This window comes from Pseudophryne corroboree, chromosome 8, assembly GCF_028390025.1.
Source record: "Pseudophryne corroboree isolate aPseCor3 chromosome 8, aPseCor3.hap2, whole genome shotgun sequence".
Taxonomy (NCBI): domain Eukaryota; kingdom Metazoa; phylum Chordata; class Amphibia; order Anura; family Myobatrachidae; genus Pseudophryne; species Pseudophryne corroboree.
The window spans coordinates 403,756,374-403,772,571 of record NC_086451.1 but is presented as its reverse complement, the minus strand read 5'-3'; the positions used below and the strand labels follow the sequence as shown (position 1 = coordinate 403,772,571).

General features: G+C 43.7%; 1 pseudogene; it reads right to left on the bottom strand.

Moving 5' to 3' along the window:
• Window positions 1-16,198, bottom strand: part of LOC134949313 (cytochrome P450 2A4-like) — a 202,270-nt pseudogene that overhangs the window by 150,942 nt on the left and 35,130 nt on the right.

The window sequence follows — 16,198 nt, the reverse complement described above, 5'->3', positions numbered from 1 at the left end:
GTGGTACTGTCGTATAATTCCAGTGGTACTGCCTTATAATTCCAGTGATACTGGTGTATAAATCCAGTGGCACTTGCGTATAAATCCAGTCCAGTGATACTGCCATATATGTCCAGCGGTACTGCCATATAATTCCAGTGATACTGCCGTATAAGTCCAGTGGTACCACCATATATGTCCAGTGGTACTGCCATGTAAATCCAGTGGTACTGGAATATAAATTAAGTCTAGTGATACTGCCGTATATATGTCCAGTGGTACTGCCGTATAAATCCAGTGGTACTGCTGTATAAATCCAGTCCAGTGATACTGCCGTATAAATCCGGTGGCACTACCATATAATTCCAGTGATACTACCGTACATGTCCAGTGGTACTACTATATAATTCCAAAGATACTTCTGCATATGTCCAGTGGTACTGCCGTATAAATCCAGTGGTACTGGTGTATAAATCCTGTCCAGTGATACTGCCATATATGTCCAGCGGTACTGCCGTATAAATCCAGTGATACTGCCGTATATGTCCAGTGATATTGTCGTATAATTCCAGTGATACTACCGCATAATTCCAGTCCAGTGATACTGCCATATAATTCCAGTGATACAGCCGTATAATCCCAGTCCTGTGGTACTGCCATATAAATCCAGTGGTACTGCCGTATAATTCCAGTGATACTGGCGTATAAATCCAGTGATACTGCCATATAAATCCAGTCCAGTGGTACTGGCATATAAATCCAGTGGTACTGCCGTATAATTCCAGTGATACTGCTGGATAATTCCAGTAGTACTGCCATATAAATCCAGTGGTACTGCCATATAATTCCAGTGGTACTGGCGTATAAGTCCAGTGAAACTACTGTATAAGTGGTACTGTCCTGATCTGTATACTATTTACTCCATTTAAAGGGGTTATTAATATTTAATCCAAAAGATTTTTACAGGGTTTGCCCTGTGTGGTATAGAGGTGCGCTGTCCTGTGCCACATATTGTGTTATATAACACCAGAAAAATAATAGAGAACAAAAATTTGGAGGATAAAATACGGAAAGATCAAGAATCACTTCCTCCTAGTTCTGAAGCTGCTGCCACTAGTCGTGACATAGATGATGAAATACCATCAATGCTGTCTGCCAAGGCCGATGCCCAATGTGATAGTAGAGGGCATGTAAAATCCAAAATTGCCAAAGTTCAGTAAAAAGACCCCAAAAAAATAAATTTAAATGGTCTGAGGAGAAATATAAACTTGCCAATATGCCATTTACGACATGCAGTGGCAAGGATCGGCGAAGGCCCTGACCTATGTTCATGACTAGTGGTAAAGCTTCACATGACGATGGAAGCCCTCATCCTCCCACTAGAAAAATGATAAGAGTTAAACTGGAAAAAGCACAGCAAAGAACTGTGCGCTCTAAAATGGTATCAAAAATCCCCAAGGAGAGTCCAAGTGTGTCGGCGGTTGCGATGCCTGACCTTCCAAACACTGGTTAGGAAGAGGTGGCTCCTTCCACCATTTGCACTCCCCCTGGAAGTGCTGGAAGTAGCAACCACAGTCAAGTTTCTGATAATCGAATTGAAGATGTCACTGTTGAAGTACATCAGGATGAGGATATGGGTGTTGCTGGCACTGAGGAGGAAGTTGACGATGAGGATTCTGATGGTGATGTGGTTTGTTTAAATCAGCCACCGGGGGAGACACCTGTTGTCCGTGGGATGAATAAGCCCATTGTGATGCCTGGGCAAAATACCAAAAAAGCCACCTCTTCGGTATGGAATTATTTCTCCACAAATCCGGACAACAGGTGTCAAGCCGTGTGTTGCCTCTCTCAATCCGTAATAAGTAGGGGTAAGGACGTTATCCATTTAGGAAAATCCTCCCTTATACATCACCTCCTGCGCATTCATCAGAAGTAATTGTCAAGTTCATAAACTTAGGGTAAGAGTGTAAGTAGTCCACTGACACCTAAATCCCTTCTTCATCTTGTACCCAAGCTCCTGCAAGCTACACCACCAACTCCCTTAACGTCAACTTCCTCCTCAGTCAGGAACATCAGTAGTCCTGCAGGCCATGTCACTGGCAAGACTGAGGAGTCCTCTCCTAACCCGGGATTCCTCTGGTGGATCCTCGGGTGGTACACCCACTGCTGCTGTTGCTGCCGCTGGAAGTCGATCATTATCCCAGAGGGGAAGTTGGAAGACCACTTGTACTACTTCAACTAAGCAATTGACTGTCCATCAGTCCTTTGTGAGGAAGATGAAATATGACAGCAGTCATCCTGTTGCAAAGTGGATAACTGAAGCCTTGACAGCTATGTTGGTGTTAGACGTGCATCCGGTATCCGCCATTAGTTCAGTGGGACTTAGAGAATTGATGGAGATAGTGTGTCCCCGGTACCAAATCCCATCTAGATTCCACTTCAGTAGGCAGGTGATACCGAGAATGTACAGAGACGTCAGAAAAAGTGATCTCAGTGTCCTAAAAATGCAGTTGTACCCACTTTCCACTTAACCACGGACATGTGGACAAGTGGAACAGGGCAGACTAAGGACTACATGACTGTGACTGCTCACTGGGTAGATGTATTGCCCACCACAGCAAACACAGCATTGGCACCAGTAGCAGTATCTCACAAACGGCAACTCGTTCCTAGGCAGGCTACGCTATGTATCACCGCTTTCCGTAAGAGGCACACCGCTGACAACCTTTTAAGGAAACTGGGGGACATCATTGCTCAATGGCTTACTCCACTTAGACTCTCCTGAGGTTTTGTGATATCGGACAACGCCAGCAATATTGTGCGTGCATTACATCTGGGCAAATTCCAGCACGTCCCATGTTTTGCACATACAATTAATTTGGTGGTGCAGAATATTTTGAAAAGTGACGGGCGTGCAGAAGATGCCGTTGGTGGCCCGAAAAATTGCGGTCCACTTCGGCATTCAGCCACCGAGTGCTAAAGACTGGAGTGCCAGAAAACACTCCTGAACCTGCCCTGCCATCAATTGGAACATGAGGTGGTAATGACGTGGAATTCAACACCCTATATGCTTCAGATGATGGAGGAGCAGCAAAAGGCCATTTAAGCCTATACATCCACCTACAATATAGGCAAAGGAGGGGTAATCCACCTGACTCAAGCGCAGTGGAGAATGATTTCCATCTTGTCCAAGGCTCTCCAACCCTTCGAAATTGTCACACGTGAAGTTAGTTCAGACACTGCCAGCTTGAGTCAGGTCATTCCCCTCATCAGGCTTCTGCAGAAGCACCTGGAGAGATTGAAGGAGGAGCTAAGATGGAGCGATTCAGCTAAGTATGTGGGACTTGTGGATGGAACCCTTTATTCGCTTGCCAGGATTCAACGGTGGTCAATCTGTTGAAATCAGAGCAGTACATTATGGCCACCGTACTCGATCATAGGTTTAAAGTCTACAATGTATCTCTCTTTCTGGCAGACACAAGTCTGCAGAGGTTCAAATACCTGCTGGTGAGAAAATTGTCAACTCAAGCGGAACATGACCCTTCAACAGCTTCTCCTTAATTTTCTCCAGCAACTGGGGCTGTGAGGAAATAGATAAGATTTCCTATTCCACCTGCTGGCGGTGATGCAAGGCAGTCAGGAGTGAGTGCTGACATCTGGTCCAGACTGAAGGATCTGCCAATGATTACTGACATGTCTTTTGTCACTGCATATGATTCTGTAATCATTGAAAGAATGGTGGAAACTTATATGAGTGACTGCATCCAAGTAGGCATGTCAGACAGTCCATATGTATACTGACAGGAAAAAGAGGCAGAGGCAATTTGGATGCCCTTGCACAAACTGGCTTTATTTTACCTAAATTGCCCCCCCTCCTGTGTGTACTCCGAAAGAGTGTTTAGTGCAGCCGGTCACCTTGTCAGCGATCGGCATAGGAGGTTACTTCCACAAAATGTGGAGAAGATGATGTTCATTAAAATTAATTATAAATTCCTCCAGGAAGACCTTGACCAGCAGTTGCCTCTAGAAAGTACACAGGTACCTGTGATGGTGGATTCCAGTGGGGATGAATTAATACTCTGAGGAGGAGGAGGATGTACACACTGAAAGGGGTGAGGAATCAGAGGATGAGGATGAGGTCGACATCTTGCCTCTGTAGATCCATTTTGTGCAAGGAGAAGTTGATTGCTTCTTTTTTGGTGGGGGCCCAAACAAACACAGTCATTTCAGCCACAGTCGGGTGGCAGACCCTTTCGCTGAAATGATTGGTTTGTTAAAGTGTGCATGTCCTGTTTATACAACATAAGGGTGGGTGGGAGGGCCCAAGGACAATTCCATCTTGCACCTCTTTTTTATCTTTGCATCATGTGCTGTTTGGGAACTAGTTTTTTAACGTGCCATCCTGTCTGACACTGCTGTACATGTCCGGGGGTACTGCTGTATAAGTCCAGTCCAGTGGTGCTGTCTTGTGCTGCAACAGTCCCGTGGTGGTGTTTTGTGCTGCCATAAATCCAGTGGTGGTGTCCTGTGCTGTATATTATTTACTCCAAATAAAAGGGTTTTTATACATTACTTATATTATTATCCAAATAATGTTTACAGGGTTTTCCCTGTGTGGTGTAGGGGTGTGCTCGCCTTTGCTGCATATTTTTATAATAGCTCCAAATAAAAGGATATTTATTATCCAAATTAATTTTACAGGCTTTGCCGTGTGTGTGTGGTTTTGTAGTATGCTCTCCTGTGCCACCAATATTGTGCATGTATTACATCTGGTCAAATTCCAGAACATCCCACGTTGTTTAAGCTAAGCGACACAAGTGTGCAGCACAGTCATACTGCTACCTCATTGCCCCTCTTTTTCTTCTTTGCATGATGTGCTGTTTGGGGCCTAGTTTTTTTAATTGCCATCCTGTCTGCCACTACAGTGCCACTCCTAGATGGACCAGGTGTTTGTGTCGCACACTTGTGTCACTTAGCTTAGTCATACAGCCACCTCGGTGCAACCTTTTGGCCTAAAAACAATATTGTGAGGTGTTTGGTGTTCAAAATAGACTGCAAATGAGTGTAAATGAATGTTATTGAGGTTAATAATACTGTAGGAGCAAAATTACCCCCAAATTCTATGATTTTAGCTGTATTTGTTTTTTTCAAAAATCATCCAGATTTAAAACCAAAACACAAAAGGGTGGTTTTGGCAAAACCAATCCAGATCCAAAACACGAGCATGGAACCAAAACCAAACGACGAAACACAAAAGTGCCTGCCGCACATCTCTACCTGGAAAGGTAGCAGGAAGCAACGTTGTTCAGGCTCACAAATAGTTACCAGCTGGCCTGAGATCACTGCTACTGTCTTGAGTCAACACAGGTTCTAAATCAGCCTGGGGAAAGTGCTGCTCCAGCAGCAACACAGTCTTACAATGAATGTATGGCAGCTTGAAAACTAGAATGCTCAGCAGATACCGGAGTCAGAGAATGAAACAAAAGTCAGCATGCAATTGTAAAGCAAGGCTGAGTGAACTCTGGGGGTAATTCTGAGTTGATCGCAGCAGCAAGTTTCTTAGCAATTGGGCAAAACCATGTGCACTCCAGGGGGAGGGGGGGGGGGGGGGGGGGGGCAGATATAACATGTGCACAGAAAGTTAGATTTGGGTGGGTTATATTGTTTCTGTGCAGGGTAAATACTGGCTACTTTATTTTTACACTGCAATTTAGATTTCAGTTTAAATACACCCCACCCAAATCTAACTCTCTCTGCACATGTTATATCTGTCCCCCCTGCTGTGCACATGGTTTTGCCCAACTGCTAACAAATTTGCTGCTGCGATCAACTCAAAATGAGGGCCACTGTCTGTTATAACTGCAGGATATCCTGGCCTGTAGGACTGAAGTCTGAGGCAAGTCACAGGGCTGGTTACTACAACATAGGAGATTTAAGTCAGGTTCATGACAAATGAGAAACGTTATGTTTGGAGAAAGGAGAACACTGCATTCCAGCATAAAAACCTCATATCATCTATGAAACATGATGATGGTGCTATCATGGTTTGGGCCTGTTTTACTGAATCTGGACCAGGATTACTTGCCATCATTGATGGAACAATGAATTCTGAATAATAGCAGAATATTGTAAGGAAAATATCAGGACATATGTCCATGAGCTGCATCTCAAGAGAATGTGTGTGATACAGCAAGACAACGACCTAAAGCACACAAGTCATTCCACCAAAAAATGGTTAAAGAAGAATAAATGTAAAGTTTTGAAATAGCCAAGTCAAAGTCCTGAATCCAATCAAAATGTTGTCATTCATGGGAAGACACCCACCAGCTTAACAGAGTTGAAGCTGTTTTGTGTGGCGGAATGGGGTAAAATTTCTCAAAGCGATGTGCAGGACTACTCAACAATTACCGGAAATGTATAGATACAGTTATTGCTGCACAAGGGGGTCATACCAGATACTGAAAGCAGAGGTTCACATACTTTTGCCACTCACAGATATGTGATATTATATCATTTTCCTCAATAAAAAATTAGCATGTCTAATTTTTTTGTCTCATTTCTTTGATTTGGTTCTCTTTATCTACTTTTAGGACTTGTGTAAAAATCTTAGGTAGTTTTAGGCAAAATTTCAGCAGAAATATAGAAAAATCACAAACGTTCAAGAATCACTTTATTTAATCTCTCTTTTATAAAGTGAAATGAAATGCAGTCGTAAAGTCAACACCACAATGTCGACAGGATGTCAACATTGCTGAAATGTCAATGTGCAATATGTCCACATCTGCAGAATGTCAACATGTTCACAGTGTCAATATGTGAAATGTAAACATTCTGTACCAACTGGAGAGTTAGGGGTACGCTGTGTCTGTGGAGGGTCAAGCTACAGGAGGGTTAGGTTTAGGCACTAGGGAGAGAGTTAGGGTTAGATTGCGGGCGGAAAAGTTAAGTTTAGGCACTAATCGCAGGGTTAAGATTTGGGAATACTCACAGCAGGAAGTGTTGCAGGATCAGCCGGGTCGCCCCGCCAGACCGAGAAGACATTTCCAAACCCAGCAAACGAGGTAATTCACCTCTAGACCATCAGTAACGTTATGTTTACACTCTAATCATATCGACATTTTATTAGTGCTGACGTGACGAATGGCAATACATATACTTTGTCATATTGATACTATGAATGTCAGCATGATGAATGTTTACAAAATATACTAAACCCAACTGAAATATATTCTTCTGGATGCAGGCAGGTAAACATTTAAAAAATAAGGTTACTCTGAGACATTGCATTGTTACAGTATATCTGGGCTCACTTCTTGTTGTTAAACACCAGTGACCAGGCTAGCATGCCATCACAAACAGCAACTATTTTTCCCTTAACCCTTTCACTGCTGAGAGGTTTCCCAACCTTGTGCTGAGGCTATTTTTTCACATTTGCACTCATCACATTCCAACACTGATATCAATGCAGTGCCTGTACAAATTATATAATGTTGTTCTCAGAAAAATTTGGATTTTTCAGAAAATACTATTGGCCTTTTTGCTCATTCTAACATGACAAAAAATTGAACCCCATTGAGTATATTTACTAAGCTCCCGATTTTGGCCGATTTTGTGTTTTTTGTTCAAAGTGTCATCTCGGGAATTTACTAAACTGAAATCTCGTCAGTGATTAGGGCATTCGTATTTTTTTGAAGGCAGAGAAAAAAAATACGAATGAATACACCATCGGTCAAACAAGCCTGTTATTTTATACAACTCTGTAATTTACAAAAAAATCGTATTCACAATCACTGCTGGCAATAGCCAAACACTGCCGTGAAAAAGTACAAATCGTAAAAAAAAGCATTATTCAAATAGACCTGCTTTTTCCCCCCATATTCTGATAGGCATGCACGGAGCAGTGAGATCCATGCATGTTTATCAGTGGGAAGGGGTGTGAAAGAGTTAAAAATCCACAGTGCTCTGCCTGACTGACAGTGTAGGAGCGCACAGCCAATGAGGAGAGTGCCATGACATGGCGCTCCCTGATTGGCTGAAGGCTGAAGGGACCCTCTTTGACAGGAGTCACGGGGGGTTCTGACATTCGGGGAAAAGGGATCCATGTGTAAATGTGTAAACATGGATCCCCATTCAGTTTGTGGGTCGGGTGAGCGTTTTTTTTGCCAAGTCCCTGGATTATAACTTTTAAGAAGATGACCGATCTACACTGGATTCTTTGTAAGTATAATTTTATTTACAGGTACCCCTGGATTCTACTGGACAAGGGGACCGAGTGCTTCGGGTGAGCATAATGTAGGTAAGTATGTATGTATGTAAGTGTGAATGTATGTACATTAAAGTTATACTGTCACGGTGTGCGTGTTTTGTTTTTAGTTGGGTATTTTTTTTGTAGTAGAACTACAGGTACCAATGGACGAATTTTCCCCCGCATGCTGGTACTTGTGGTTCTCCAAGTACCAGCTTGCAGGGGTGGCTTGCTGGGACTTGTAGTTCTGCTAATAAAAACAATATTCTTTCTTTTTACACAAATGCTATCAGCCGCCCATCCACCGCCCACGGATGAGGGGACAGCCTCGGGCTTCACCCCTGGTCCTTGGGTGGCTGGAGGGGGACCTCTTGATTTAAGGGCTCCCTACTCCTCCTGGGTACCCCGGCCAGGGGTGACTAGTTGGGGATTTAATGCCAGGGCCGCAGGGACCAATATAAAAGTGTCCCCCAGCTGTGGCACTATCTCTCTGACTAGTGGAGCCCGGTGCTGGTGTTAAAAATACGGGGGACCCCTACGTTTTTTGTCTACCGTATTTTTTGCACCAGGACCAGATGCAGAGCCCGGTGCTGGTTGTTTAAATATGGGGGAACCCCAGTCAGTTTTTTACCTGTATTTTACAACCAGGACCGGCTCAAAGAGCCTGAGGCTGGTTATGCTTAGGAGGGGGGACCCCACGCAATTTTTTTTTATGATTTTGAACTCTTTCTTCACTTCTCATAATATACACAATGAAGCCCTGCATGGATCTCACAAAGCCAGCCAGGATTCCTTGTGTTTTGTCAGGCAGTGTTTTACTAATCACTCCGGTAAAACGCTGCCTGACATTACGAATGACATCGACATCGGAAAAAACAAAAATGCAGAATATTACAGCATAGTAAATGAGACGTAAAAAAAAAAAAGTGGCAAATTCACACTACGATGTCTTTCGTGTTTAATCTCCCACCAAATCCCGACAATTACGAATCTTAGTAAATAATATACCCCCATGTGTTTGCTCAGAACTGGGTTCCTTGGCTTTCCCTGATGGCACCCCTTAACTGACCCCCACCCCACATTCAATATACCCAAATGACCCATGTATGATGTGATGGTAGCTTAACCTGGGGTATTGAGGCAAGATGTATGAGGACAGCTCTGTACAAGTGCAACACATATCCTAAACAACATTTAATTTTCATTATTACGAGTGTGATGAAAGCACTAGTAAGGCTGTTATCAGAGACTGGGTGAATTTCAGAGACTTGGTGCAGAATCTGGAACTTGTGGTCAGGTACCAAGTAGTTGATGTTTCCCATAACAGAGGTTCGGAGTCTAACATGCTGGGAGGTCTTCACCAGGGAACCCCGCAAGGGGATATGGTCTTTGCGGCACCAGACGTGCAGGTCGCTGCCCTCTGTCTGGGTCACTTAATTTCTGAGCAGGACTAGGGTTATGGCAAAGATGATGTTTGAGTAGTCCAGATGTTAAAAGCAGGACTGCAGTAACACACATGCACAAATTTGAACTAGAGAGAGTGGCGGGGAGCTCATGACCTGATGGTATACTAGTGCCGGCGGAGATGGTTCAGTAGCGGGTAACACTAGGAGAGGTACAGGAGGCAGCGGTACATGGACAGACTGGGATTAACACAGATAAATAGGGCAGACCGAATTCTGAAATCAGTAATCCAGAGAATGTCAGCAAGTGGATAAGCTGGAATAATGCTGGAACAAGGCAAAGTATCCACTGGACGGATAGCTGGAACCAGAGACATGAACCATGGAGCAGAACACATGAAGCATTAGCTATAACTAGCAAAGCATCTTGGGATTGAGAGGTTAAAAGACAGGCTGGGCCAATTAGCTGAGAGCACCAGACAGGCCCCCCAGTAATTGATATATCATGCAGCTGCAGTGCAGACTGAGCAAGCTGACAGGCTGAATAGTAGGATTTCAGGTAACCAGCTGTAATTACAGAATGCAGACACCTGTGGAGTCAATTGCTGAATGCAGGAGCTGGCTGTGACCTGTAGTTTCATAAACTGAAGCAAAGGTAAGTCATAAGAATAACCAGCAAACCATGTGTAATATTAGTTAACGAGGTACTCCACATCAGCTGTGCAGCTAGAGGGGGTCATTCCGAATTGATCACTAGCTGCCGATTTTCGCAGTGCAACGATCAGGTAGAAAAATGGCAAAACTCCACATGCATATGCATCGCAATGTGCAGGCGCGTTGTACGGATACAAATAGGATCGATGCTGGGTGATGGCTTTAACGAAGAATCCATTCGCACATCCGATCGCTAGGAGAGTGACAGGAATTGGGCGTTTATGGGTGTCAACTGACCGTTTTCTGGGAGTGTTTGGGAAAACGCAGGCATGTCCAGGCGTTTGCAGGGCGGGTGACTGACGTCAATTCTGGCAACAAAAAGACTGAAGTGATTGCAAGGGCTGAGTAAGTCCAGAGCTACTCAGAAACTGCACAAAATGTTTTTGCAGAGATCGGCTACAAATGCGTTCGCACACTTGCAAAGCGAAAATACACTCCCCCGTGGGCGGTAACTATGCGTTTGCACGGCTGCTAAAAGTAGCTAGCGAGCGATCAACTCAGAATCAGGGCCAGTATCCTAGTTACCAGGAACAACCTGAATATAAGGAAGAGAGAGCAGCAGCAGCAGCAGCATCCAGGTGCTTGATCAATGCTGAAAGCAGAACTGACAGATTTGCTGATGCTGCACATGACAGTTGTACACGGTAGACACAGTGATTTACTGACAATAAGTGCATATGCTTATGGATGTGGTAGGAGCAATAGGTCCTGAGAGAGGGAATCTGTTTGTTTAGAAAGTGCCAGATATATGAGGTCACATCTGTATGAGTTGAAGACTACAGTTTAGCAGCACAAAAAAGTCAACCCTTTTAAAACCTAGATAGGGGTACAGGTATTGCAGGTAAAGATACAGGTATTGCATTCAATTTGGGATTACTTATTTATTTGACACAAGATGAGGAGATATGGGCTTTAGATCACCACATCTGTAGAAAATTAGATTTTTTTTGTGTACTGTTTCATTGTCTGGTGATCACCAGGCAATAACTACTAAGGGGGAACATCGTTTGAAATAGGAAACTCCCTTCTTTCGAGACAGGGTACCCCTCTGTGTGTGTGTGCCAATATGGAAGATATTTCTTGCCACAGCGCTAGGTGATACTGGTGGTCACAGATGATCACAAGGCAAAAACTTTTAAAGGGGGGCATATCACGTTCATACAGTATGTGGGTAATGCCAAATTTACAGATGTCATTATGGGCATGATAGGACATGCAGTGCCCTCCTACTGATTTATGGAAAACATGAGTTTATACTTTACAGCACAAAAATGTTGGTAGCAAATATCTGCTGTGGCCTTATCTGGACACAAATCTTGTCAGGTGGGTTAGAGATAATATGACATAATGCATTTTTTTTTTTTGCTTGATTCAATGTAGATTAGGGTTGTTAGGGTAATAATATATCAAAATAGGCTATTAGGGTAATTTCCATATGCCCTGTCAGATAATGCTAAAGAAGTGTGGTTTGGGGGTACGACTTGAGGTAAATCCATGGATAGAATATTGTTTATGAATAATAACTATAATTATCTCTACCCACCTTTTTCTTTCATAAATTTCTCCCCAAGACACCGAGCCTCCTCCTGGATCCTCTCCTCAATGCTTCTCTTCCCCATGCCAAAATTCCTCATAGTCATGAGAGAGAAGCGACGCATTGTCTTCCATCTTTCTCCATTGCTCATGATGATCCCTAAAAATTCAAAAACTTAATTTAACTTCATGAAGCAATGAAAAATAGTTCAACACTTCTTCCTGGATGGAGGTGTAATATGGCAGACAGTAGATATGCAAAATAAACATTTAGGGGTGCATGTACTAAGCAGTGATGAAAGTGGAGAAGTGAGCCAGTGGAGAAATTTACCATGGCAACCAATCAGCTGCTCCGTACAATTGTATAGTATGCAAATTAGAAATGTTACGTCAATGCTGATTGGTTGCTATTGGTAACTTCTCCACTGGCTCACTTCTCCACTTTTATCACTGTTTAGTGCATGTCCCCCTTAAATCAGTACAAATGTGTCCTCATACACATAGCATCAATATTTTATATGGCACAAAACACGTCACGACTGAGCCACTAAGGGGTGTTTCATACCATCTTTTTCTTAAAATGTTCTATCTTTTTTGCATTGCAGATGCAGGAAAACACAACTCCAGTATCTAGAGTATGCTGAACTGTGACTTTAACCACACAGGAATTTGTTATAAACATGTACAAAATTGCAGATGATGCACAAAAGAAACTGAAATCATCGTGTACAGATTCAAACTCCGTTGCACACAGATGTACAAATGTTGCGCATCAAATTGATCAGTGTAAGCTAGCAATGTAGTTTGAATTATGAAACACATTTTAAGAGAAAAAGACGCTTGACATGGCCGAGTCTCCCAGGACCTGGTGCGCTGAAGGTGGCTATTTGCCATAACTATAGTGACAGTGTATGAGTGTGGCACCACAGAACTTTGTGTGTGTGCCCCTTTGAAAACATTTGCTGTAGCGTTGCAGCAGCAGGAGAAATGCTGGGGCAGGAAGAGTTAACTGCAGCCACGAGTTCTGTCACATGGCCTCAGGAGAGAGAGCTGATTGGTCAAAGGCTGCTGGGAGGAGAGGCTGCTAGGAAGAAGAAGATAGAGAGTGCGGAGAGTGCTGGCAGAAGGAGGAACGCGAAGCAGAGCGAGAGCTGTGTGTTGGAGATGGCCTCAGGTCGCTGGGCGATGAGAACAGCACTGCTAAGGAAGAGCCGCAGAGTGTTGTCAGAGAGCGGGTGTTAAGAAGCTGCAGCCAGAGGAGAGGCATGGATGCCTCGGCCATCTTGAGAGAGAGAGAGTGAGGAGCCATTACAGCAGGAGCAGCCAGCTTGAAACTTTGTTCCCTGGGTCTGAGTACTGGTTTAAACTGACAGCCATCCACAGGCAAGTGTCCTTCAGCCTCAGCCTCTGTGTTACAGACCAAACAGTATTTAAGGAGGGCGTAGCCACCAGCGCCATTTTGTGCCAGTTAAGACCCATAGAAAGAGAGCTAAAACAAGGACTGAGTTTATTACAAGTTCAAGAAAAATATTTGTGCTACAAGTGCAGAGTTTTGTGCATCCACAGACAGATAGCTATTGCTGGAAGGACTGAACTCATTATGCCAGTGTTAATCAAGCCCTGCAACTGAAAGAGACTGAGTTTGTTCTACCCCAAAGCCCCTGAGTGTAACATAAGTGCTGTTGTCAGGAGACCCTGCTATTCCTTCGCCAGTTGCATCTTTTATGAAATAAAGAACTGAGTAATGTTGACATTTGCCATCGCAGGATCCCCTCAGTAACTATGGTGGTCATTCCAAGTTGATCGCTCGTTATTTTGTTTTCGCAACGGAGCGATTAGTCGCTAATGCGCATGCGCAATGTCCACAGTGCGACTGCGCCAAGTAAATTTGCTATTAAGTTAGGCCTTTTACTCACGGCATTACAAGGTTTTTTCTTCGTTCTGGTGATCGTAATGTGATTGACAGGAAGTGGGTGTTTCTGGGCGGAAACTGGCCGTTTTATGGGTGTGTGCGAAATAACGCAGCCGTTTCTGGGAAAAACGCGGGAGTGTCTGAAGAAACGGGGAGTATCTGATGAAACGGGGGAGTGTCTGGGTGAACGCTGGGAGTGTTTGTGACGTCAAACCAGGAACGAAACTGACTGAACTGATCGCAGTGGCAGAGTAAGTCTGGAGCTACTCAGAAACTGCTAAGAAGTTTCTATTCGCAATTCTGCTAATCTTTCGTTAGCAATTTTACTAAGCTAAGATTCACTCCCAGTAGGCGGCGGCTTAGCGTGTGCAAAGCTGCTAAAAGCAGCTTGCGAGTGAACAACTCGGAATGAGGGCCTATGTGCCCATTCTCCCATTTACAAGCTGTGCCACAGCAGACTTTAACCAGAGTTAAAAATATTTGGCAGTGAAGATATTTGTTACCTAAGCTAGGGAGAGCTAGAAAGTTAGTATTTAGGATTACTGAACATATTGCTACTGAACATTTTGCTATTCTTCTTCTTATCATTACATTATAGCATGGAATACACAGTGTCTGATATGATTTCATGAGTCCAATAATTTTTATGTAATTCCAGTCGTTTGTCACCCTGATTCAAATTCTTTTTCTTCTGCATTTCAAATTGTTTGTCTTATGCATATCGGATGATCTTTTGTGGTGTGTACTGTAGTGAATTATACATTCCTGTTCTTCATGTATGCTAAAGTCTTACTTTTTGTAGTGATGAGCGGGTTCGGTTCCTCAGAATCCGAACCCGCCCGAACTTCACCCTTTTTTGCACGGGTCCGAGCAGACTCGGATCCTCCCGCCTTGCTCGGTTAACCCGAGCGCGCCCGAACGTCATCATCTCGCTGTCGGATTCTCGCGAGACTCGGATTCTATATAAGGAGCCGCGCGTCACCGCCATTTTCACACGGGCATTGAGATTGATAGGGAGAGGACGTGGCTGGCGTCCTCTCAGTTATAGTAGAACTTAGTTAGTTATAAATTGTGGGGAGGATTGGGGACGGGGAGCAGCTGTTAGGGAGTACAGTGCAGGGTTTTGAGTTTAATCCGTTGTTTCTCTGCCTGAAAAAAAAACGCTCCACCATATCTGTGCTCACTCAGTGTGCTGCACTGCTGCATGATATATCTGTGCTGAGTGCACTGCTCACACTGCCTAATTGTGGGGACTGGGGAGCAGTTATAGCAGGAGTACAGTGCACAGTTTTGCTGACAGTGACCACCAGTCCAGTATACGTTTGTCTGCCTGAAAAACACTGTGGTGTTTTTTTTTTCTTTCTTCATACTAGTTTAGCAGTCTGCTGACACTGTCCACCAGGTCCGTTATACAGTATATTATATTTATATATAAGCACTAAGCAGCAGTACGGTAGGCCACGGCTGTACCTACCTCTGTGTCGACTCGTCACTCGTCGTCCATAAGTATAAGTAATACTATCCATCCATCTACATTGTATACCTGTGGTGTTTTTTTTTTCTTTCTTCAAACTAGTTTAGCAGTCTGCTGACACTGTCCACCAGGTCCGTTATACAGTATATTATATTTATATATAAGCACTAAGCAGCAGTACGGTAGGCCACGGCTGTACCTACCTCTGTGTTGTCAGTGCACTCGTCGTCCATAAGTATAAGTAATACTATACTATCCATCCATCTACATTGTATACCTGTGGTGTTTTTTTTTTTTCTTTCTTCATACTAGTTTGTTTAGCAATCTGCTGACAGTGTCCACCAGGTCCGTTATATGGTATATCATATATATAAGCACTAAGCAGAAGTACGGTAGGCCACGGCTGTACCTACCTCTGTGTCGTCACTCGTCGTCCATAAGTATAAGTAATACTATACTATCCATCAATCTACATTGTATACCTGTGGTGGCTTTTAGTTGTGCGCAAAATATGGAGAACAAAAATGTGGAGGTTAAAAAAATAGGGAAAGATCAAGATCCACTTCCACCTCGTGCTGAAGCTGCTGCCACTAGTCATGGCCGAGACGATGAAATGCCATCAACGTCGTCTGCCAAGGCCGATGCCCAATGTCATAGTACAGAGCATGTAAACTCCAAAACACAAAAGATCAGTAAAAAAATGACCCAAAAATCAAAATTAAAAGCGTCTGAGGAGAAGCGTAAACTTGCCAATATGCCATTTACGACACGGAGTGGCAAGGAACGGCTGAGGCCCTGGCCTATGTTCATGGCTAGTGGTTCAGCTTCACATGAGGATAGAAGCACTCATCCTCTCGCTAGAAAAAAGAAAAGACTTGCGGCAAAAGCACAGCAAAGAACTGTGCGTTCTTCGAAATCCCAAATCCCAAAGGAGAGTC